Source organism: Triticum aestivum, chromosome 5B (assembly GCF_018294505.1).
Source record: "Triticum aestivum cultivar Chinese Spring chromosome 5B, IWGSC CS RefSeq v2.1, whole genome shotgun sequence".
NCBI lineage: Eukaryota > Viridiplantae > Streptophyta > Magnoliopsida > Poales > Poaceae > Triticum > Triticum aestivum.
The window spans coordinates 338,033,656-338,047,687 of NC_057807.1; positions in this window are offsets into that span (position 1 = coordinate 338,033,656).

Below are 14,032 nucleotides of genomic sequence, written 5' to 3' on the forward strand. Positions count from 1 at the left end.
CAACAGAAACGGTTCAACTTAACAAGATGTGTGTGATATGCGGCATATATTTCACATGGATGAACTGTTTGCGATGAGCCAAAAGAACACAAATGAGACTTGTAAACAAATATGTGTGATACATGGCAAACAACCGACTCGGATGAACTGTTTGCGATGAGAAATTACAACACAGATAGTTAATACAGTAAGTTCGTGTGCGATTCTGTGTGTACAAAAAACTTTGAAAAATGCAAACTAGTTGCTTGCAGTGGCTAGGAGTATCGCACACGATGCGTCTGCGAGTACTCGTGTGCGATGATTAGTAAGTTACACATACGTTTCCTTATGTTAACATGTGTGTGAATTTGCAATATGGACAGTTAATATGCAAATGCCTTTGGACATCGGGCACACGCTTAAACATAAAGAACTGTGTATGATACTAATACTTTCCATGAAAATTTAAGAACCGGGCTAACAACATTTGAGTAATATATATATATATATATATATATATAATATAGTGGTTACACTATTTGACAAAAGGAGGATCTTTGTAACACGGTTTTGATAACCATATGGTCCATATCTAGATACTTAACATAGTAACAACTATCACATTTTAAGAGGCTAATGGCCAACAACATATGGTCCATATCTACATACTTAACATAGTAACAACTAGCACATTTTAAGAGGCTGAGGGCTAACAACCAAAACTATCCGCTGGAAGCAGCTTGATCACGGTGACTCAGCATCTCGTCAATGAAAAGGAAGAGCCCTCCTATGCCTTGGTAGAGCATGAGTAGAACAGTCTCCAATTTTCCATTATGGATGCATTGGCACGACAAGCGAGAACTTGTTAATTTGAATGGTTCCATTTCTGAGGGAAATGCAGTACCTTGCAATCACTTTGGCGTTATTAACAGGCATAAGTGTAATTCGACCACGCCGGAAAATTGAACCAGGAACTGTTGCAGCGGGCAATTTCTGTTGAAATGTAGAATAAAAACTAATTTCTAACATATCGTTGAAGATATATATATTTATTTATGAGCATCAACATTAAAATAAGACTCTTTACTAGCGTTTTATGCACACAGTTGGTCTTGTTCAATGTGTGCACCATAGATATAATTAATCCCATGCAAAATCCAAGGTTCATACGCTGTTCTATCTCTGTCAGATTATAAACAAAGTTTATGACATGCTTCAAGTCCTTCCAGTGAAATTTCATATGCTTAGTAACATACAGATCGTTCACTATGCATCCAACATATCCTGCTTAAAAGGTGGAAAGGTATTATTTATTCCGAACATGGCAGAAGAATATATAGTGCGCATAATTTGGTAAATAGAATTTGTTACTGCCTAGGAACGGAGTTAGAAAATGAAATCGCAATTGGTTGCTTAAATAGTGATCAATTAGTCAGAATAAATACCCCGATTTTTCTAAGTAATATGACAGCATGGAGAAATTTGAAAGGACACTAACCTCGATCAGACTTTGATCGGCTGATGACGTTGGGGAAGTAAAGATCCATGTTAATTAGGCCAGGCTGTGGTGCACGCACTAGAATTTTATTTCTAGCTTTCAGTTCATAACACTTAGACATTTTTCTCCAAAGGTCCGCATTAAAATAGGAGTGACAAACTTTATCAAGTTTTACGCTAACCGTCATTGTATGTATGCTGCATTGTGATACGTCTCCAACGTATCTATAATTTTTGATTGTTCCATGCTATTATATTATCTGTTTTGGATGTTTTATATGAATTAATATGCTATTTTATATGATTTTTGGGACTACCTATTAACCTAGAGCCCAGTGCGAGTTTCTGTTTTTTCCTTGTTTTTGAGTTTTACAGAAAAGGAATATCAAATGGAGTCCAATTGACCTGAAAATTCACGGAGATTGTTTTTGGACCAGAAGAAACCCATGGAGCATCCGAGATGGATAAGAAGAGTCCCGACGCCACCACAAGGGTGGAGGGCGCGCCCTACCCCCCTAGGCGCGCCTCCTACCTCGTGGTTGCCTCGAGGACCCCCCCTGACTTGTTCCCGATGCCAACACCTCTTATATATCCCCAAACTTCCAGAACAGAACCAGGATCGGGAGTTCTGGTGCCGCAAGCCTCTGTAGCCACGAAAACCTAAACGAGACCCTGTTCCGGCACCCTGCCAGATGGGGGATCCATCACCGGTGGCCATCTTCATCATCCCAGCGCTCTCCATGAAGAGGAGGGAGTAGTTCACCCTCGGGGCTGAGGGTATGTACCAGTAGCTATGTGTTTGATCTCTCTCTCTCTCTCTCTCTCTCTTGTGTTCTTGATTTGGCACGATCTTGATGTACCGCGAGCTTTGCTATTATAGTTGGATCTTATGATGTTTCTCCCCCTCTACCTGCTTGTAATGGATTGAGTTTTCCTTTTGAAGTTATCTTATCAGACTGACTCTTTAAGGATTTGAGAACACTTCATGTATATCTTGCATGTGCTTATCTGTGGTGACAATGGGATATTCACGTGATCCACTTGATGTATGTTTTGGTGATCAACTTGCGGGTCCTGTGACCTTGTGAACTTATGCATAGGGGTTGGCACACATTTTCGTCTTGACTCTCCGGCAGAAACTTTGGGGCACTCTATGAAGTTCTTTGTGTTGCGTTGAATAGATGAATTTGAGATTGTGTGATGCATATCGTATAATCAAACCCGCGGATACTTGAGGTGACATTGGAGTATCTAGGTGACATTAGGGTTTTGGTTGATGTGTGTCTTAAGGTGTTAATTTACTATGAACTCTAGGGTTGTTTGTGACACTTATAGGAATAGCCCAATGGATTGATCGGAAAGAATAACTTTGAGGTGGTTTCGTACCCTAAATAAGCTCTTTGTTTGTTCTCTGCTATTAGTGACTTTGAAGTGACTCTTTGTTGCATGTTGAGGGATTGTTATATGATCTAATTATGTTATCATTGTTGGGAGAACTTGCACTAGTGAAAGTATGAACCCTAGGCCTGGTTTCGAAGCATTGCAATACCGTTTTCAGTCACTTTTTTTTAGTTGCTACCTTGCAGTTTTTGTATTTTCAGATTACAAAAACCTATATCTACTATCCATATTGCACTTGTATCACCATCTCTTTGCTGAACTAGTGCAACTATACAATTTACCATTGTATCGGGTGTGTTGGGGACACAAGAGACTCTTTGTTATTTGGTTGCAGGGTTGTTTGAGAGAGACCATCTTCTTCCTACGCCTCCCATGAATTGATAAACCTTAGGTCATCCACTTGAGGGAAATTTGCTACTGTCCTACAAACCTCTGCACTTGGAGGCCCAACAACGTCTACAAGAAGAAGGTTGTGTAGTAAACATCAAGCTCTTTTTTGGCGCCGTTGCCGGGGATGTTAGTGCTTGAAATTATATCTTTAAATCTTGCAGTCGAATCTTCTAGTTTCTTGTTTTATCACTAGTTTCGTCTATAAAAGAAAATTACAAAAAATGGAATTAAGGTTGCCTCATGATACGTGTCCAACGTATCTATAATTTATGAAGCATTCATGCTATATTATTATGTGTTTTGGATGATTATGGGCTTTATTATACACTTTTATATTATTTTTGGGACTAACCTATTAACCGGAGGCCCAGCCCATATTGCTGTTTTCTTGCCTATTTCAGTGTTTCGAAGAAAAGGAATATAAAATGGAGTCCAAACGGAATGAAACCTTCGGAAAAATTATTTTTGGAACAGAAGCAATCCCGGAAACTTGGAGTGCAAGCCAGGGAATCGTCGAGGAAGCCACGAGATAGGGGGCGCGCCCACCCCCCGTGGGCACGCCCTCCACTCTCATGGGCCCCTCGAGGCTCCCCCGACCGACTTCTTTCGCCTATATATTCCCATATAACCTAAAACCATTGAAGAACACAATAGATCGGGAGTTCCGCCGCCGCAAGCCTCTATAGCCACCAAAAACCTCTCGGGAGCCCGTTCCGGCACCCTGCCAGAGGGGGGATCCCTCACTGGTGGCCATCTTCATCATCCAGGCGCTCTCCATGACGAGGAGGGAGTAGTTCACCCTCGGGGCTGAGGGTATGTACCAGTAGCTATGTGTTTGATCTCTCTCTCTCTCGTGTTCTCTCTATGGCACGATCTTGATGTATCGCGAGCTTTGCTATTATAGTTGGATCTTATGATGTTTCTCCTCCTCTACTCTCTTGTGATGAATTGAGTTTTCCCTTTGAAGTTATCTTGTCGGATTGAGTCTTTAAGGATTTGAGAACACTTGATGTATGTCTTGCCGTGCTTATCTGTGGTGACAATGGGATATCACATGATCCACTTGATTTATGTTTTGGTGACCAACTTGCGGGTTCCGCCCATGAACCTTTGCATAGGGGTTGGCACACGTTTTCGTCTTGACTCTCCGGTAGAAACTTTGGGGCACTCTTTGAAGTACTTTGTGTTGGTTGAATAGATGAATCTGAGATTGTGTGATGCATCATATAATCATGCCCATGGATACTTGAGGTGACAATGGAGTATCTTGGTGACATTAGGGTTTTGGTTGATTTGTGTCTTAAGGTGTTATTCTAGTACAAACTCTTGAATAGATCGATCCGAAAGAATAACTTTGAGGTGGTTTCATACCCTACCATAATCTCTTCGTTTTTTCTCCGCCATTAGTGGCTTTGGAGTGACTCTTTGTTGCATGTTGAGGGATTGTTATATGATCTATCTATGTTATTATTGTTGAGAGAACTTGCACTAGTGAAAGTATGAATCCTATGCCTTGTTTCCTACCATTGCAATACCGTTTGCGCTCACTTTTGTTATTAGTTACCTTGCTGTTTTTATATTTTCAGATTACAAAAAGCTATATCCACCATCCATATTGCACTTGTATCACCATCTCTTCACCGAACTAGTGCACCTATACAATTTGCCATTGTATTGGGTGTGTTGGGGACACAAGAGACTATTTGTTATTTGGTTGCAGGGTTGTTTGAGAGAGACCATCTTCATCCTACGCCTCCCACGGATTGATAAACCTTAGGTCATCCACTTGAGGGAAATTTGCTACTGTCCTACAAACCTCTGCACTTGGAGGCCCAACAATGTCTACAAGGAAAAGGTTGCGTAGTAGACATCAAGCTCTTTTCTGGCGCCATTGCTAGGGAGGTGAGTTCTTGAAGGTATATCTTTAGATCTTGCAATTGAATCTTTTAGTTTCTTGTTTTATCACTAGTTTGGTTTACAAAATAAATCTACAAAAAAATTGGATTTGAGTTTGCCTCATACGCTTCATCTTTTTAATGTCTTTCTTGGGAATGATGGAAAGGAAAATTGTGCTCAAGTGCTAGAAGAAGAATGCATTAAAATGTTTTGTACTAGATCTTTGTATGATGAGCATGATTGCAATGTTGTTAGTATGAATTCCTTGAATATCCATGATGCTAATGATATGCAAAGCCACAAGCTTGGGGAAGCTATGTTTGATGAAGATGATATTTTTAGTCCCCCAAGTTTTGATGTACAAATTTATTATGATGATAGCATGCCTCCTATTTATGATGATTATATTGATGAAAGTGGATTTGGAGAGGTCATGACTTTATTTAGTGATGAATCCACTATTTCGGAAGAGATTCCAATTGACTATGAGAACAAAGTTGCTATCTATGATGATTATTGTGATGACTTGTATGCTATTAGGAATAATGATAACCATGAAACTTTTCATCATGATTTTAGTTTTCAATTGGATTATGCCTCACATGATAATTATTTTGTCGAGTTTGCTCCCACTACTATTAATGAGAAGAAATTTGCTTATGTGGAGAGTAGTAAATTTTCTACGCAAGTAGATCATGAAAAGAATGCTTTAGGTTCTGGTTATATTGTTGAATTCATTCGTGATGCTATTGAAAATTATTATGAGGGAGGAATATATGCTTGTAGGAATTGCAATAATATTAAGTTTCCTCTCTATGTGTTGAAAATCTTGAAGCTATGCTTGTTTTGACTTCCTATGCTAGTTGATTATTGTTCCCATAAGTTGTTTTCTCAAAAAATCCCTATGCATAGTAAGTGGGTTAGACTTAAATGTGCTAGTCATATGCTTCATGATGCTCCCATTATGTTTCAATTCTTATCTTTTATGTGAGCATCATTGTCATCATCATGCCTAGCTAGAAAGGCATTAAAGAAAAGCGCTTGTTGGGAGACAACCCAATATTTATCCTTACTGTTTTTGTGTGATCACATGATTATGCTACTGTAATAATCCTGTTTTATAGCTTTTGTTTCAATAAAGTGCCAAGTAAGACCTTTAGGATAACTTACGGTGATAGTTGTGTTGATCCTGCTGAAAATCAGAAACTTTTGCACCCAGTAAATTAGTTTTGTTAATTCACAGATACGTTATTTTGATCTGATTCTTTTTGCACTGGATTGATACATAAATTTCTTAGGACTTCCTAATTTGGTAGGATTTTTGAAGTTCCATAAGTATACATTTGATACAGACTACTACAGACTGTTATGTTTTTGAAAGATTCTGTTTTCTATGTGTTGTTTGCTTATTTTGATGAATCTATGAGTAGTATCGGAGGGTATGCACGATAGATAAGTTAGAATACAGTATATATTACACCAATATGAATTTATAATGAGTTCATTACAGTACCTAAGTGGTGGTTTCATTTTCTTATACTAACGGAGCTTACGAGTTTTCTGTTGAGTTTTGTGTTGTGAAGTTTTCAAGTTTTGGGTAAAGATTCGATGGACTATGGAATAAGGAGTGGCAAGAGCCTAAGCTTGGGTATGCCTAAGGCACCCCAAGGTAATATTCAATGACAACCAATAACCTAAGCTTGGGGATGGCCCGGATGGCATCCCCTCTTTCGTCTTCGTTCATCGGTAACTTTACTTGGAGCTATATTTTTATTCACCAAATGATATGTGTTTTGCTTGGAGCATCATTTTATTTTGTTAGTATTAGCTTGCTGTTATTTAGAATAATGTTTTGCATCTTTATTTTCAATAAAAAATTCAAGGATAGCCTTTACCATGCTTATTTTGCTAGTATACATGTTGCTGTTTGAATACAGAAAGTTTACCGCTGTTGCAAAAATTCCCTAGAAAATTCAGAGCATGATATAATGTTGAAACTTTTTGCATAATGAGCTATGATAAATCTTATACAGTGAGGTATTTTTCTCATAATTTTTGGAGTTAGGGAAGTATGACGAATCTTGCATTCTTTACAGACTATACTGTTTTGGCAGATTGCTGTTATGTTTGCATTGTTTGCATATGTTTGCTTGTTTAATGATTCTATTTGAGGATAGGAGTATTAAATATGCAGAGACATTTAGTATGCAATGTTGAATAATAATTTTAGTGATTTGTTACAGTAGAAAATGATAAGGTTTTGCATTGGTTTATACTAACTTATCTTAGGAGTTCTTGTTGAGTTTTATGTGGATGAAGTTTTTGAGAAATAGAGAAACCATGATATGAGAGGAATTAAGGAGACACAAAAGCTCAAGCTTGGGGATGCCCAAGGCACCCCAAGATAATATTTCAAGAAGTCTCAAGCATCTAAGCTTGGGGATGCCCCGTTAGGCATCCCACCTTTCTCCTTCAACAACTATCGGTTAGTATCGGTTGAACCTAAGATTTTGCTTCTTCACAAGAGTTGTGCTATCCTTGCAATGCCATTTTATTTTGTTTTTCTTGCTGTTTGAATACAATACCAAGATCTGAAATTCTTAAATGAGAGAGAGTCTTCACTTAGTTACATAATTATTTAGCTACTCATTGATCATCACTTATATCTTTTTGGAGTAGTTTGTCATTTACTCGTGTGCTTCACTTATATCCTGTGAGTAAATGGTTGAATGAGTTGAATGTCATAAATCTGAAATTATATATGTCTCATTTGCTTATACCATGGGGAGTAATGACTTCACATCTAAGAAGTAGAGGTTGTAAATTTATTGAAGGTTAGCAAGCATTGTATTGGTCATTTGAACAATTCATGAAATAATATTGAAGGAAGAGAGATTCCACATATAAATATACTATCTTGGACATCTTTTATAATTGTGAGCACTCATTAAGTATGGCATGCTAAAGAGTTGATGTTGGGCAAGGAAGATAACGTAATGGGTTATGTTTTCTCACATCTCAGTTAAAGTATATTGTCATGCATTATTCAAACATGTTGATCTTGCCTTTCCCCCTCATGCTAGCCAAATTCCTTGCACCAATAGAGATACTACTTGTGCTTCCAAATATCCTTAAACCCAGTTTTGCCATGAGAGTCCACCATACCTACCTATGGATTGAGTAAGATCCTTCAAGTAAGTTGTCATCGGTGCAAGCAATAAAAATTGCTCTCTAAATATGCATGATCTATTTGTGTGAAGAAAATAAGCTTTATACGATCTTGTTATGGGAGCAATAAAAGCGACGGACTGCATAATAAAGGTCCATATACAAGTGGCAATATAAAGTGACGTTCTTTTGCATTAAGATTTTGTGCATCAAACCCTAAAAGCGCATGACAACCTCTGCTTCCCTTTGTGAAGGGCCTATCTTTTACTTTATGTCTTTTACTTTATGCAAGAGTCAAGGTGATCTTCACCTTTCCCTTTTTCATTTTATCCTTTGGCAAGCACCTCGTGTTGGAATGATCCTGATATATATATCCAACTGGATGTTAGTTAGCATGAGCTATTATTGTTGACATCACCCAAAGGTGAATACGTTGGGAGGCCAAATTATAAGCCCCTATATTTCTCAGTGTTCGATTAAAACTCCATAACCATAAGTATTGCGTGAGTGTTAGCAATTGTAGAAGACTATATGATAGTTGAGTATGTGGAGTTTGATAAATCAAAGCTCTGACATAGACCCTTCCTGAAAATAAGATGAATTGCAATTGTTTGATGATTGAGAATGAAGTTTGCTAGTTTTCGAGAAAGTTTATGGTTTATGCTTTAACATGTGAATAGCTTGTTACTTGATCTTGAGAAGTTTTATGAGATGAACTACTGTTATGACATATAATCATGCTAGGAAAGGTGATTGAAATTATCATTGATCAAACTTGTGCACCTGCTAGCATTCACACTTCATAAATTCTTTCTTTTATCATTTACCTACTCGAGGACGAGCAGGAATTAAGCTTGGGGATGCTGATACGTCTCCAACGTATCTATAATTTATGAAGCATTCATGCTATATTATTATGTGTTTTGGATGATTATGGGCATTATTATACACTTTTATATTATTTTTGGGACTAACCTATTAACTGGAGGCCCAGCCCATATTGCCATTTTCTTGCCTATTTCAGTGTTTCGAAGAAAAGGAATATCAAATGGAGTCCAAACGGAATGAAACCTTCGGAAAAATTATTTTTGGAACATAAGCAATCCGGGAAACTTGGAGTGCAAGCCAGGGAAGCGTCTCGGAAGCCACGAGATAGGGGGGCGCGCCCACCCCCTGGGCACGCCCTCCACCCTCGTAGGCCCCTCGAGACTCCCCCGACCGACTTCTTTCGCCTATATATTCCCATATACCCTAAAACCATCAAAGAACACAATAGATTGGGAGTTCCGCCGCCGCAAGCCTCTGTAGCCACCAAAATACTCTTGGGAGCCCGTTCCGGCACCCTACCGGAGGGGGGATCCCTCACTGGTGGCCATCTTCATCATCCCGGCACTCTCCATGACGAGGAGGGAGTAGTTCACCCTCGGGGCTAAGGGTATGTACCAGTAGCTATGTGTTTGATCTCTCTCTCTCTCTCTCTCGTGTTCTTTCTATGGCACGATCTTGATGTATTGCGAGCTTTGCTATTATAGTTGGATCTTATGATGTTTCTCCCCCTCTACTCTCTTGTGATGAATTGAGTTTTCGCTTTGAAGTTATCTTGTCGGATTGAGTCTTTAAGGATTTGAGAACACTTGATGTATGTCTTGCGGTGCTTATCTATGGTGACGATGGGATATCACATGATCCACTTGATGTATGTTTTGGTGATTAACTTGCGGGTTCCGCCCATGAACCTTTGCATAGGGGTTGACACACGTTTTCATCTTGACTGTCCGACAGAAACTTTGGGGCACTCTTTGAAGTACTTTGTGTTGGTTGAATAGATGAATCTGAGATTGTGTGATGCATATCGTATAATCATGCCCACGGATACTTGAGGTGACAATGGTGTATCTAGGTGACATTAGGGTTTTGGTTGATTTGTGTCTTAAGGTGTTATTCTAGTACGAACTCTTGAATAGATCGATCCGAAAGAATAACTTTGAGGTGGTTTTATACCCTACCATAATCTCTTCGTTTGTTCTCCGCTATTAGTGGCTTTGGAGTGACTCTTTGTTGCATGTTGAGGGATTGTTATATGATCTATCTATGTTATTATTGTTGAGAGAACTTGCACTAGTGAAAGTATGAATCCTATGCCTTGTTTCCTACCATTGCAATACCGTTTGCGCTCATTTTATTATTAGTTACCTTGCTGTTTTTATATTTTCAGATTACAAAAACCTATATCTAGCATCCATATTGCACTTGTATCACCATCTCTTTGCCGAACTAGTGCACCTATACAATTTGCCATTGTATTGGGTGTGTTGGGGACACAAGAGACTCTTTGTTATTTGGTTGCAGGGTTGTTTGAGAGAGACCATCTTCATCCTACGCCTCCCACGGATTGATAAACCTTAGGTCATCCACTTGAGGGAAATTTGCTACTGTCCTACAAACCTCTGCACTTGGAGGCCCAACAACGTCTACAAGGAAAAGGTTGCGTAGTAGACATCACCTCATATGCTTCATCTTGTTAATGTCTTTCGTGAAAATAAGGATTCCGATAATTGTGCCAAAGTGTTAGAAGAAGAATGGAGTAAAATATTTGGCATAAAATCTTTGTATGATGAGCATGATTGCAGTGTCACTGGTACACGTCGGTGCTATACAAATGGTTTTTAACCCCTTTTCACGACGGCACTTGGAACCGTCACCAAGTGAGTGCGGGCAATAGGGGGTCCTTCCCACACGACCCAGAAACCATCGGGGATATACCCTCCTGGCACACACGCTTGGCAAAATGAGGTCGTGTGCGACCGGCGAGCGAGCAAATACGATTATACATACAGTAGTGCTAAAAAATACAATTATATAGGCGAAATTGTTTCTGGTCGTAAGAACCTCCCACACAGTCAGTCCCCTAAACGTTTCCATTCGTATATACATCCCACACAGTCGCTCCAAGGAAAAAAAATCGTTCGCAGGTACATCACACACAATTTTCCACGTTGCCATCACACACAGTATTAACAATCATATCTTGCATTATTGAATGCATCACACATGGAGCGTAGAAGAAACTGTGTGGCAAAGGATGTCCATCACACACAGTTTTTATGCGGTAAACGTTTGCGGAAGGTGGCCTAACGCAAATAGTTTGGAAGAGAATGTCGTGTATGATTGTTCATCGATCCAACACGGTTTATTCCTAGAAACTGTGTGCGTTGCCTTAGGTCATCGCCCACGGTACTTTCTCAATAACCGCTTGCAATAGCAAGAACCAATTATCAGGCTAATTGCCCTATTACTAATAATCCATTTATTAATCAAATTGACATTCATATTAAACACATAATATTTCATTCCCATACTAAGGAAGTCGGATTTCATAATTGAAATACATTAGAGTACAACATGATATAGCTTCAGCACTCAGCTAGCCCATTACACAACTGCACCAGCACCAAGTTTCACATGCAACATCTAGAACCTTTCGAAATTAGCATCATAGACAGTACAATGCATGTCATCTGGAAAACTGCTGAAGCGGAAGGCGAATATTGAGCCTTCATTCATGTTGAAGGTCTTTGCAACTTTAGGCCAGTGCCTGTGGATGATTGACCATCCATCCTTCATCCTCTTCAGGAACACTTCAATATTGAACCGTGGGTGTTGAATGAAAACTTTCCTCGCCTCCTGACCATAGAGGTGGCTTGAGAGGTAATCATCAGTGAACTGCTTCGGAAAGGACTGAAAACAAGGATGTCATAAACATCAATGGTTTGAGAGGTAATCATCAGTGAACTATATAGCGGTATAGAGAATATGTTGATGAAAAATAAGCGCATTGCAGATTCATTAGATTAATTCAAGCCACATGGAAAACCCATTTTCCAAACCAAGCATGATTAAGAACTAGGAAATATAGCACTTGTATATGTTTCTCATGTATTAAGTGCAGCCAAATTCGATTTGTTCCTCACATGGTATACAATAACAGAATGCAGCCACAACAATTGAACATCGCATTGCAGAATTGATCCAAGCAGTTAACTAAACACCACAACAAATGAACCAAATGTTAACTGAGCACCACATTGCACAATATAACATACTCCTAATAGAAGATCAGACAGTTAACCAAACCAAGCATGCTTAACAACTTGGAAATATAGCAATTGTATTTGTTTCTCATGTATTTAGTACAGCCGAATTCGATTTATTTCTCACATGGTATACAATAACAAAATGCACACACAACAATTGAACATCGCATTGCAGAATTGAACCAAAAAGTTAAGTAAACACCACAACAAATGAACCAATCGTTAACTGAGCACCACATTGCACAATATAACATACTCCTAATAGAAGATCAGACAGTTAAGCAAACCAAGCATGCTTAACAACTTGGAAGTATAACAATTGTATTTGGTTTCTCATGTATTTAGTACAACCAAATTTGATTTATTTCTCACATGGTATACAATAACAGAATGCACACACAACATTTGACACATCGCATTGCATAATTGAACCAAAGAGTTAACTAAACACCATAACAAATGAACCAAACGTTAACTGAGGACCACATTGCACAATATAGCATACTCCTAATAGAAGATCAGACAGTTAACCAAACCAAGCATGCTTGACAACTTGGAAAATTGCATCCGAAAGAATTGAACATCACATTTGTAGAATTGAACCAAACACTTATATGAACACCACATTGCACGACATATAGAATATATGTTAAGGAAAGGTAGTAGCTAGCAAACTGATCATGGGTCTTTATAGTGAGCTAATAAGACAAGCTACTCATTGTCGGAGATATCGATGACGATTGGCTCCTTGGACATGGAAGAGGGCGAGGCCTCCGCATCGTGGGTGCCCTCGTCGTAGTGGTGAGTTGCCTGAGCCGCTCCGGGCACCAACCTGTTGGCTCCGAGATGAGGTAAGCACGTGCACGTTGAGAAAACACCTTGTAGTCTTCGTTGAAGGCACCGACGATGGCCTCGAGAAAACGCCACAAACTGTCGTTTAAAGAATCCAACCATGCCACGGCATCGGCGTGCGAGGCGTCGACGGTGAGGTGCTCCTCCAAGATCCGGGGTTCGGCACGAATGGCACCCATCGCGACCTCATTTGCGCGTGTGGCCACGATTTGCTTCTTCGCTGCCAAATGCTCCTTGAGATCCTGGCTATACTTCATGCACCATGGCTTAGCACGGTGCTTATTTGGCGGAGGGGTCGGTGATTTGGGTGGAAGGTGTCGCGCTCGCGCTAGCGGTCGGGGCATGTGGGATGTGGAAGGAGGAGGAGTATTGGGTTAGGGTGTGGATTACCGCCTGGATAGGCGAGGCCGAGCAGTGTGAGGGTGGGTCGTCGGCGAGGAGGCGACGCTGCAAGCAAGGAGTGAAGACTTGGAAAGGAAGGCGGAAACAGGGGAAATGTAGCTTTTGGTAAGAGGGAGGGGACGGGGAGGTATATATTTCCGCGGAAGCCGAAAATTTGGAATCGCTTCAGCGAAAAAACTAGCGCGCAAAGTGTCATCAGACACGGTCCCTTATTCAGAGCGGGATGTGGACTGTAGCCGATGAACCTTCTCGTGTAAGCCATAGGTGTACTATACACCGACGGTGCTCCTGGATATTTTGCACTGCATCTCACACGGTTGGTGATAATAAATTGTGTGGGATCTACTTGATTT